Below are 12,418 nucleotides of genomic sequence, written 5' to 3'. Positions count from 1 at the left end.
TGGTTTGTCTGAGTCTTAACATAAGAGTAAAGAACAGCGCGGGTGACAAACTACACCCTCACACCATGCCTCTCGGGGGCAGCAGGGGAAAGTTGACTGTACCTAAAGGCAAAACTGTGCTGAACTCATGTTATTGTGGCGTAACTCAGTTTAACACCTGCTTTGCCGTACCTTGAAGTATCCACTGATAACTAACACATCACCAGCACATGGTGAATATTTAAATGGGGGATTGGTGACAAATGGACCACCCCAACGTTTCCCTAAAATGGTGTTGTTGTTGATTCAGTTCATTCACACACAAAAAAAACTGTTTAAGTTGCTTTACGACCACTTTAATGAGCTTTGAGGACAAAATCAACTACAATAATGGGTCATTTTTTGGGGTTTGGGGTTTTTTGGCATACCATCTTATAACAAAAATAAATGACAATAAAATGAGAATTCTATATGAAAACGGATATAATGAGTTTGGTAAATATATACTGTATTTTATTTATTTATTTTGCAGTAAACCAGTCCTTAGTTCCCCTCAGACTGAAAGTTAGATTCTAGCATCATTTCCTGATGTGTGCACATTTGCCATTCTGCTCATTCTGGCCACATTTATAACCACATGTCAACAATCTTTGTGGTTTTTTGTTGCAGAGTGATTATTCAGAGTCACAACTCACACATTAGGTCCACAGCAAAGACGCATCCATTTTATCATCCTGGGTGAAATACCTCTTGAATGATTTTCTTATTTCTTTCTATTTCTAAATTTCACATTCAAAGTCTTTTCAGCCTCTGACACCAGAGTAAATGCACTCTGGGGGTAACTCCCCCTTTGCTTCATGCCTTTTCTTTCTTGAGGGGAAATTCAGCGTTACATAGCTCTCTTCTCTCAACTCGCCATCCTGAAAATAATCAACACACGTTAAATCTCCAATGATGACGTGTAAATCTGAGGCGGTGTCCAAAACCAACCCCTATACCCTCTATAGTGAGGAACTCAATGTATCCACTGTGACACAGCACCAGTGCGTGTTTGATATTTGTTAATTTGTAGGGAGAAAATAAAATTACTCCAGCACTGATGTCGATGAATAATGCAAATGTAGGAAACACATTGTTTATTAAGACAATTCAAATAAAATTACACACAGATACAAATATGACGACGTTATCACTCAGCTTTTAAGAGTTTTAAGAGCTGCTTTGTATCCATAGAAGGACCGATTTAAAATTTAAAATTGGTCTGGTCAGGTTTGATCAGTTCTGCTCCTCTCAACCTGAAATTGTTTCTTATTATTGTTCATTGTATTATTGTGATTATTGTAGATTTTTCTTTTTAGCAGTTTTGGTGTTTTAATTTCTATATTGTCTATATTTCTATATTGTACTCTGCAAAGAACTGCTGTAAAAGTCAGTGTTGATCACTGCAATCAACAGGTAAAGACATGATAAACAGCCATACATAATGTTAATAATAATGATTGTCCATGTTTTCTCCCAGACCAGTGAGGAGCAGGATTTGGTTTACGCCATTCCAAACATTGCTCGAAGAAAATCAGTGAGAAATGATGATACAGAGAAGGAAGAAAGAAGCATCTACTCTGATGTCAGGGAATACTCTGGAGGGGCTGATTAAGGCTGACTTCTACATTATACTTCATTTTACCATATTTTTGGTCATTTTCCTTCATTAACAAATGAAATGTGTGCAAAGAGATGCTGTGTTTTACGTATTTAACTCACTGTTAACTAAATGCCATGCCTCTCGGGGGCAGCAGGGAAAGTTGACTGTACCTAAAGGCAAAACTGTGCTGATGTTATTGTGACGTTGTGGCAGGACGAGGAACGACTCAGACTGAGCAGATGGTTTAAACGTCTTTATTCCGCATCCACCAGACAATACTAAATGGCGCTTCGAACAGTGCATCTAATGAAGGACTAACCACGCCCATCACCCCATGCATCACCTGGGTGTGAGATACACCCCTATGTGTCCGCCACAATGTAACTCAGTTTAACGCCTGCTTTGCCGTACCTTGAAGTATCCACTGATAACTAACACATCACCAGCACATGGTGAATATTTAAATGGGGGATTGGTGACAAATGGACCACCCCAACGTTTCCCTAAAATGGTGTTGTTGTTGATTCAGTTCATTCACACACAAAAAAACTGTTTAAGTTGCTTTACGACCACTTTAATGAGCTTTGAGGACAAAATTAACTACAATAATCGGTCATTTTTTGGGGGTTTTGGGTTTTTTGGCATACCATCTCATAACATTTAAAAATAAATGACAATAAAATGAGAATTCTATGTGAAAACGGATCCAATGAGTTTGGTATATATATATTTTATTTATTTATTTTGCAGTAAACCAGTACTTAGTTCCCCTCAGACTGAAACTTAGATTCTCGCATCATTTCCTGATGTGTGCACATTTGCCATTCTGCTAATTCTGCCCACATATATAACCACATGTCTACAATCGTTGCAGTTTTTTGTTGCAGAGTGATTATTCAGAGTCACCACTCACACATTAGGTCCACAGCAAAGACGCATTCATTTTGTCATCCTGGCTGAAATACCTCTTGAATGATTTTCTTATTTCTTTCTATTTCTAAATTTCACATTCAAAGTCTTTTCAGCCTCTGACACCAAAGTAAATGCACTCTGAGTAAATGCACTCCTTTGCTGCATGACTTTTCTTTCTTGAGGGGAAATTCAGCGTTACATAGCTCTCTTCTCTCAACTCGCCATCCTGAAAATAATCAACACAGGTTAAATCTCTAATGATGACGTGTAAATCTGAGGCGGTGTCCAAAATCAACCCCTATACCCTCTATAGTGAGGAAGTCAATGTATCCACTGTGACACAGCACCAGTGCGTGTTTTATATTTGTTAATTTGTAGGGAGAAAATAAAATTACTCCAGCACTGATGTCGATGTGGTACATAGACATTAAGTGTCTGCAAACTTTGGCTGCCACAAATATAGTGATGCATTTGGGCATTTATGGTGAAAGCTATGCATTACTTGTTTCATTGTTGCAGGATATATCATGACTGACCTCCAACTGTAGCCTTGAGTAACACAGTTTTTATAAAAAGAATATACATTTGACAAAAGTTGAATCATCATCACTCAACCATGTAAACAAAATTTACTTTTGGGGGTTTTGCTTATTATTTGCTAAATTATTGCTAAGTTATTTGATGTGCCTTCGGCCCCCCAGTGGTCACAGAGGTCCTAAGCAGGAGGAGGAGAGGAAGCGAGCATGCACGCAAAGGCATCACTAAAGATACAAAGTGGAACAGAGGAGTAAGTCCGCAGTGGTTGGTGACACTGTGATTTTCTTTCAGAACCTGTTTATAAGCATGAGTTTGTCTGGAAAGGTAAAATAAAACAGATTTGCTTCCTAGGAACAATTTTAGAGTCGTTCCTTTTTGTTGTCAAATGAACACACATGTATCTCCAGGATTTTAATCACAGACCACCAAGGAAAAACTGCATCTTTGCCTAGTTAACGCTCCCTACCCTTTCATCCAATATATGCTGCCACAAGTCGTCATTCGCTAAGGAATTTCCTTCTGTTTCCTACAAAGATGAAACCCAATTTTATATAAACAGACCTGTCTTCTGTTTCACCATCCGCTCCATCTCTACCATCACTCACCTCACTCACTCTCTGTCTGGAGGACATAAAGGCATGAATGAGCCAGAACTTTCTCCTGAATAACTTGTTCATGCCTTCATCTCTTCCAGGCTGGACTAATGCGACTCACTCCTGATAGGAACCAAAAATCTCCAGAAACTTGAGTCTATTCAGAACAGAGCTGCAAGACTCCACCAGTGCATCCACGCTAACGCTCCCGACCTCAAAGAGCTGCTCATTCTGCACAACACAACACGCTCCCTCGGTTCAAAATCCTCACCCTGAGGGACCGGGGCCCTTTGAGGTCCCCACAGACACATTTATTAAAAACAACTTTTAAAGACTTTTTTTTCCCCCATACATATGTGACTGCTTTCATGCATTTATGTTTTATGATGGATTGTTTGGCACTTTTTGATTTTTATTTATTTCTTTTATTATTTATGTATTTATCTATTATTATTAGTAATGGTACTACTACTACTACTACTACTAATAATAATGTTATTGTTATTATTAACTCCATGACATACTTTGATAAAGAGTCAGCCTGGTTAATATATAGGGTATGATTCATTTCACATTATCCACACATATATTTACCTCCAGATGATCCTCAGCTGAGCTGTGGGGGTCACCAGTAGTGAGGACTGCTGGTTTTCCTATTAAAGAAAGCATCAGTGCTAAAAAAGCTTTATTCAAAAAATCAAATAAATGTTGATTTTGAATGACAATCAGTGAAGCGATGGACCTACGCTTACTGCAGATGATTAAAGCAGCCAGCGGCACGCAGCAGACGGACAGTATTCCGATCACAACAACGAATTGGACCCGTGCATCTGCTGGAAATGGAAACCATCACTCATTTCACGTGTGTTTTCTATAAAATCATTATAAGGAACCAAGAATAAGAACTGAAACAACAGCGAATGTAACCTAACAGTTCCATACACGCAGTAACACAATATATTTATACATAGTTGTGCCACAAATGATAATAGCACAGTTTGTTCAGTCAATTCAAAAAATGTTTCCAACTTTAACCCAATACCAGCAAATCCAGCATCTTTCCTGCCACCCAACCCATATTACTCCTTTACATGTTAAATAAAACTGATGAAGATGGGAGATCTTTTTTGTTGTTGTTTTTTTAGGTCTGCAGCACTAATTACCTCGAATAAACTGAAAACACGTTCACAATAGCGCAGTAGAGCTTTGAGATGCTTCGGATGTTTTTACCAAGTAAATGATTGCATAATCACCACACTCCTGCTTATCTGAGAACTGCCTTGCAAAAGTCCAAAGAGAACAAAAGAAGGACAACACTGCAAATTATCCAGCCAACCTCATCAAAACTATACAAGAAAAATTGGTTAATTGTCAGTAAATATATTAATACAGGTAATATTAAATATGTTTCCTTTACTTGGCAGCTGCGTGGTTCCTCCACCAAAAAGGATCTGCCCACACATGTCCACTGCGCAGTAGTACGTTCCTTTATCAGAGACGTTGACCGTTTTGGACAAAGTATAAAACAGCTTCTTTCCTCCCCTTCACAGCTGCTGTGGCTGGGTGTGTAAATGATACTGGGGTGGGATTCTCCTGACCCCAGTCTGATCCAGTACACATTGTCTTCAGCTGGACACGTGTGCCGTTTTTTTTCCTTCTTGGAGTGGAGCGAGCACTGGAGAGTCACCGACCCACCCGGGTGGACTGATTTGCTTTGTTTCACCTGTAGCGAGTTCTGACCTTTGTGGTCTGGGTGAAGTGGATGGAAAAGAGAAAGCATGTTATTCTCAACTCTTTCACCAGAAAAAAGACTCAGGTGTGGTCTTACGTTACCGTTCACAATCAAAACTGTTCCGTTGGTAAATGACATTTCGTACGCTTTTCCTGCTTGACACAAGTATGTCGCTTCATCTTCTTTGGAAGCGTTTCTGATCTTAAAAAGATGCAGAGAATTCTCTGTGGTTGCTGTAAATCTTGATGTGTTAAACTGTCCTCGGAGCGACACTTTGCTGTAGCCACTTGCAAATGTCTGAGCTAAGTAACCAAACTTTATTTTGTGTAAGAAAAACCCAGTTATATCAGCAGAGGCTGGACATGTCAAGGTGACATTATCGCCCTGGTTAACCACACGCACAGGGATCTTGTGAGGAACGTCTTCATTTTGAGCTGGAGGCAATGAAAACAACAGAAGAAACAAAGCAAATTAGTATCTACCTGTTTCGATCTTTTAACTGGAATTATATTGGTTGCAGTCATTTCAACATAAAAAAGGGCACTTACATAACCTACTGAGGAGAATCAGAGCAGCCAGACCTCCAACCATGTGATGCAGCATCTTTCTCTTGCACAATTGGTGTGGTAGCTCACTAACAGTCCTCTCAATATGGGAACGCTTACAGTGTAACTATTCTGATTGGCTGAAAAGCAGGAAATGTGTTTTTTGTAAATATGCCCATCACATTTTCAGACTACAGACTCTTTAATTCGTCTTTGCTGATGCGGTTGAGGGTAAACTTTAACGCACGAGCATTCAATATAAAATCAATATAAAATCTGAGCATGAGAAGCATTTTATGTGATCTTTGTTATTGTGGTTTAGTGCTTGTTACTACTTTTAAAATTCATAACCCAACATGCGGAACCTAAAAGTTGATGGAGGCAGAGGCAGATTCAAGTCAATAAAGCATGCAATCTAGCAGGTATTTAAAAGGTGTAATGTCGCCCTGCTGGTGATTTGCTGTGCATGCACTGAGAAAATAAAATTCCAAAGAATCAAAATCAAAACTTCCTTTGGTGTCCATTTGAGGTTTAAGTTTTCGGCCCTAAAGTAGAGCCGCAACTCGAAACATGAAGAGCAGTTCACAAGGTTTATATACAGCTTCATCAAAAAGCAAAGGGTTAGTCCAATTTGTTAATATTAATTAAACACAAGAAAAGGGTGGAACATTAATGACTGGAAATGACTGTCTGATGCTGATCATGAACGAGACACTGTGGGAAATATCGGGAGGGGAATGAGTCCCTCAATGACACTAATTTTAAATTTTAAGGTTCTTTTTTGCACAATCTGGGGCTCATCGGGGGGGGGGGGGTCAAATAATTAAAAAACATTAACTTGATGACATAATTCATATTCACTCACAGAAATAAGTGTTTAAATCCTCAGAGAGAGAATAAGTGCTTTGGTATATTGCACCCCTTAACATGACCCATAAGTGAATTTTTAACATTTATGTCAAACTGTCACCTTTATTTTGGAATCTTCACACGTAAAAGCACATCACATCACCAGCATCACTATATAACTGCTCCGGCTCTTCTGCTTCTTGTGACATCCTTTGATGTCAGGAAATGAAAGAAGAACCCAAATAACTCTCACACTCGATGCTCAGAAATAAACCCATGGGCTCAAATCCAAATTAATTTGACAATAAAAAAAAGTCTGTCAGAGACTGGGTTGAGGAGCAGAGGGGTCTTGGTTCAAGGCCCGGTGCCTACAAAACAAGTGTTCTGGTAGTAGGGCCAGGTGTCAGGACACATTTGGAGTGTAGCCGAGGTACCCTTGAGCAAGGTAATGCACCTCCAAATGCTGCAATGAGCTGGCAACTCATTCAAGCAAGTAGCGATAGGAAGGAATGAAATGAAATAAGATATTTCATTTGTCAGTTTGTGGTTGTTTAGGATGAAACATGCACATCAGCCCAGATAAGTATTCAAAGGTTATTTTCAAATAACCTTTTACTGTCTTTTAGCAAAAAACCTACCACAAAATAATAAATAACTAATAACTACAATACCAAAATACTGATAATTAAATTAAACACATTATACTGCATTGCATCTTTTCTCTACCTCGAGGTGGTAGCCCAACCATGCATGCATGTGTGTGTGTGTGTGTGTATGTGTGTGTGTACATCTGCATCTAATTCAGGAGTGACCGCCACAAATTTAACATCCTGTCAGAGATGTTTTTAACTGGTTTCAGAGACCATTTTAGTCGTGTTTAATGTGGTGGGGAACTGGCTGGTGTGTGTGTGTGTGTGTGTGTGTGTGTGTGTGTGTGTGTGTGTGTGCGTGTGTTGGGGGACGTTAGACCAGTACTATCATTTTGAGTCACATGTGCTATAGCTGAGAAGAAAGACTAGATTTTTTTGTAGAAGTGGGGAAGTAATATTCATTTATCCTCACAATAAGATGTGCCTGGCCTTTTGATTCTTTACTTGTGCTTGTTGGTTATTTTTGACACATTTCCTACTGAAATGGAAGTTACTATATTAAATTTGTCATTTAGAAAATCTAAAGTTCATCTATCACTTCAGCTGCACTGAACTATATTTGATGATCTCATGACCTAGCAAGCATATCACGAGCATCTATTTTTAAGAAATCATGATTAACAGATCAATTTCAGTTGCACATTACTGTGAATTACTATCAACTCCCACCAGCTATTTTTTTACGGCCCTTGCACTGTCAGCCCCTGAAGGTGCACCTCACAGGAATTTAAATTTGAGTCATTGTTGTCCATTTTTTTCATGCCAGTACAAATAGGCAAGTTTTGTAATTCATAATCCAAGTTAAATATGCATTGTTACTATTTATAGATATGACAACCATTTTTGTTTTTGATAAGGAAAACAATAAGTTTCCATTTCGACTGCATGCCTTGCCCAACTGACAAACATCGGTCTGTGGTATTTGCTTCTCATCACCTTTGAAAGAAAACAAGCCAGAGAAAAAGTAGACTGTGGTTGGCTGCATGTCTTTCTTTTACCAGAACCCATATGACTTGCTCAACAGGATACTGGCCCCAACAAATGTCTCAAACAATTTTAGTGCAGTGTTAACAATGTGTAGCTCTGACTTTTTAGTGAGTTGACCTTAATCAGTATAGACAAAAGAAAAGATTTATCAGCTCAAAATTTACCCTCTGCCTCTTCAGTTAACCCATTCATAGCATTAGATAACATCTGCTAAAACTATTAGTGGGTGTAGGTGAAGGACAGCTGCACCAGTGGTCCAAGGATCAAAAATCAAACTAAGTAGACAGATGATGAAACATTTTTGACATGTTTTTTGTTACGCCTGTTCGCCATAAAATCTCTCTGTTGGGAATTAAAAAATAAATAAAAATTGCAATTCTTGAAACATCTGAGAAGCAGTTTTATTTTCATATGCTTTAAAAAGAAGTAGACCCTAAAGCCTCATTATGACCAAACCCACCACGAATGTGTGAATTTTCCATGGTCCTTTGACACCATGCAAGTGAGAAACAGAGCAAGAGAGAGAGAGAGTGTTTGTGTGTGTGTGTGTGCGCGCGCGTGTGTGAGAGAGAGAGCACGCAGTGACAGTCCAAATGCAAATGAATAATTGAGTTTCATTTTTGCTGTGAGGCAGGTGTGAATGTGATGTACAATAACTCCAATTGTGTAACTAAGAAAGTATCAAGGAAACCATGCAATAAAAAAAATAAAAAAATGACATGTGGTCATGCTCTGGAATACAGATGTACTATTATAATGTTTGTCTATTTCATAGTCATGATACTCAAAAAAGGTTGTTTCTGCAGTGCACAAATCACTAAGCACATTGTTTCATAGACCTGGTTGCAATTTACCAAGTTTACAGTGGCGGTGCAACTCTTTAGTGTTGCTTCCTTTTGCAGAGCGAGTGGAAGTGCTGTTGAGACTTTATTTGTATCTGTACACATCTACTCATGACTGATTATCTGTGCAGGCCACAAGACTTTTGCTCAGAAAGTCTCTCATGTACCCACCAAAGTAAAAGTGGGTTAATATTTACTAATGTTAGAAGTCATAAAGGGCAACGTCGCAGCTATATTTGTGTGGTGGAAAATAGCACCACACCCTGTCCTTTGTCTGTGGTTGAGATGAGCTAGTTAGAAACCTTGATCCCTATTCTGTCAGCGGTTGCACGTGTTTTCTCGGCGAGTAAAGTTTCTGCAAAATGTCTACCTGGAAATTCACAGTGATGCACTGGTTCACGGTGTGTCTGTGCAACTTCGACCTCTTGGTCATTTGTACTTTACCAGTATGAACTGAATTGTATGAATTGTCCAGTATTTCACTAGGGTTTGAGTTTTAAAAAGGAAAACAAGGGTTTGTGTTGCAGCTTAAGGTTCATATTTATAATTTAGGTCAGGAAAGGGTCAAAACTCTTTATCTGCTTATAGTTCAAAAACAAGTATGAGAAAAAACAGTTCCTGATTTTAAATTTAAACTCCTCAGTGGTTTTATTTTCTAGAGTTCCTTGAAAGTAGAGGAATAGACGGCCAGTGGATGGGAGTAAGAGTAACAAGTCAAGGTCCTGGGAAAAATGTAATGGTGAGTAACACAACCTGAAAGAATAAAGCAAAAACTGGAAAACTGAAAACCGGTCTTCACCTGTTTTCTTATCTGTCTCTGTAGATGTGCGCCCATCGATACCAGCAATGGGTCCCAGTTGCCTTTGTGGCTCACCTATTGACAGGCCAGTGTTACCTCTTAGGAGATGACCTGCAGGCACAGGTCCAGGTCCAGCAAGACAAGACGTGGAGGAGGGTGTTTGTGACTCTGAACATCTCAGCAATTTCCGGAACAACCACCATTGGTTTGCATATTGCCAACAGGGTCATGGAGCATCTTTTGCTAAGGATGGCCAGTCTCTGTTATTCGGAGCACCGGGGGCATATTCTTGGAAAGGTGAAGACTGATTTTTTGATAAGGACATCTTAAATGAGACATGTTTTCATGTTTGTGAGGGTCTTCAGGCATCAAAGTTTGCATGTCATTCTAATATTTATAATAATTTTATGTGATTTATCAGGAATCGTACGCATGGAGGCTATAGACGACTTTCCATTTCCAATTGATGACCCACGGGAGACCGGAGATATTGACCACTTTAATCCCGAGCTTATTCCTCTCCTGAGGAACAGCTACCTGGGTTGGTTTGAGTTTTGGTCTTACTCTTTTCCCATGTTGAATGAAAGTTATAGTTTCACTAATAAGTGTAATGGGTCTGTCCTCCAGGATTCTCCATTGACTCTGGTCTGGCTCTTATCAGGAAGGGTGAGCTGACCATCGTTTCAGGAGCTCCCAGAGGAGGTTACAGTGGTCAGGTGGCCTTTCTTAGGCCAGACCCTAGAGCCAAGAAACACTTGTCTGTGGAGTTGGTCCTCTCTGGTCCGGGTCTGGCCTCTTCTTTTGGATATGATGTGGCTGTAGCTGATTTCAACGGTGATGGGTAGGTTTATTTTAGAACAATATCTAATTAAATTATCTTTTATTTATCCTCCGAGACCTTCAACTCTCTCCCAGCCTCTTTACAGTCAATGATGGTATTACTGTACAATCACCTAACAATCAATATTGACATTAGTGGCTGTTTTTTTCTTTTCCAAAGATGGGAGGACCTTGCTGTAGGGGCACCACAGTTCTATAAGAAAGATGAGTTAGTTGGAGGAGCAGTGTATATACAGTATATATTAACGACAATGGGAGAAACTGGGAGAAGATCGCTCCAATTCAGCTTCTTGGACAACAAAGCTCCATGTTTGGACTCGCCGTGGAAAACATAGGAGACATCAATCAAGATAATTATGAAGGTTAAGTCATTTTAATATAAAAACGACGGACACACTGAAACGTCAACCACAGAGCTGGCAAAGGAGCCGTCAAAGCAGACGAAAACCTAGTAAACAGCGACCTCTGCGGTCATGTGTGACAACTACAAGCTGATAATCTAGCTGAAAAAGAACTGCAGCATATTTTAAATACAAATCACACGCTTAAGAACAATGCCACGGACCAAAAACTAATATCGTGTATGTTACTGTTGTTTCCATTGTTAGATATTGCTGTTGGAGCACCATATGATGGGTCTGGCCGAGTGTATCTTTACTGTGGCTCGTCAAACGGTATCAACACAAAGGCAGCGCAGTTAGGGACGTAAATATGGAAGCCTGGAAGGGACATTTCTGCCGAAAGGGAGATTGACTGTTCTCTTTTCTTCAGGTGCTCTCATCCAGATCCAGATCTGTGACGCTGTTTGGATATTCACTGTCCGGGAACTTGGACGTGGACGATAATCTGTACCCTGATTTGGCTGTAGGATCTCTGTCCGATTCTGTCTTTGTTTATAGGTATTTAAAACTTAAGCACGTGGAGATGAAGACAATTGAATTGAAATGATCAACAGGCTTTCTGCGTTCCAGAGCGAGGCCCGTGGTCCGTGTCAGCAGCACCCTGCGAGTTACACCGGATAACATAGACATCACTAAGGAACAGTGTGATAAACGTACATGGTATGGTATAAAACGCAAACGATAACATGACATGACAACAGGAAGCACCTTTGATCGGGTGTTCTTTTGCACTTGTACAGTTATTTTACAGCTCAAGCGTGTTTTTCTTACATATCACACCTGGAGTCTTTCAACCCAAAACTGAGTAAGTTTCTCTTCTATTTGATTGACTGAAGATGTAACTTAATAGGAGTAAAACAGCTGTGAAGTGATATTTAAAAAATGCATTTACATGATATCTCTTAAAGGCTGCTTAACTGAAGCGTCTGCAGCATCCACATGCATAATTTTCTCCCCTTTGCAGTACTCAATTACACTTTTGAGGCTGATATTAGGAAGAGCAATGTCAGGCTTCCTCCCAGAGTGGGTTTTCTGGGGGTTCCTCGAGGGAAGCTGGAGCTGCCGGGGCAGGATATGGAAATCTGTACTGACATCAAGCTCAGACTCCTG

At 39.7% G+C, this 12,418-nt stretch overlaps 2 pseudogenes; one reads left to right on the top strand and one right to left on the bottom strand.

The window, feature by feature from the left end:
* Positions 1–2,179: 2,179 nt before the first annotated feature.
* LOC130520917 (uncharacterized) lies at positions 2,180–6,099 on the bottom strand (annotated as a pseudogene).
* A 3,531-nt stretch (positions 6,100–9,630) lies between these two features.
* LOC130520918 (integrin alpha-6-like) lies at positions 9,631–12,412 on the top strand (annotated as a pseudogene).
* The last annotated feature ends 6 nt before the right edge of the window (positions 12,413–12,418 follow it).

This window comes from Takifugu flavidus, unplaced genomic scaffold (genome assembly GCF_003711565.1).
Source record: "Takifugu flavidus isolate HTHZ2018 unplaced genomic scaffold, ASM371156v2 ctg589, whole genome shotgun sequence".
NCBI classification, from domain to species: Eukaryota; Metazoa; Chordata; class Actinopteri; order Tetraodontiformes; family Tetraodontidae; genus Takifugu; species Takifugu flavidus.
The sequence above is the reverse complement of the archived record's forward strand: the minus strand, read 5'-3'. Positions and strand labels throughout refer to the sequence as shown.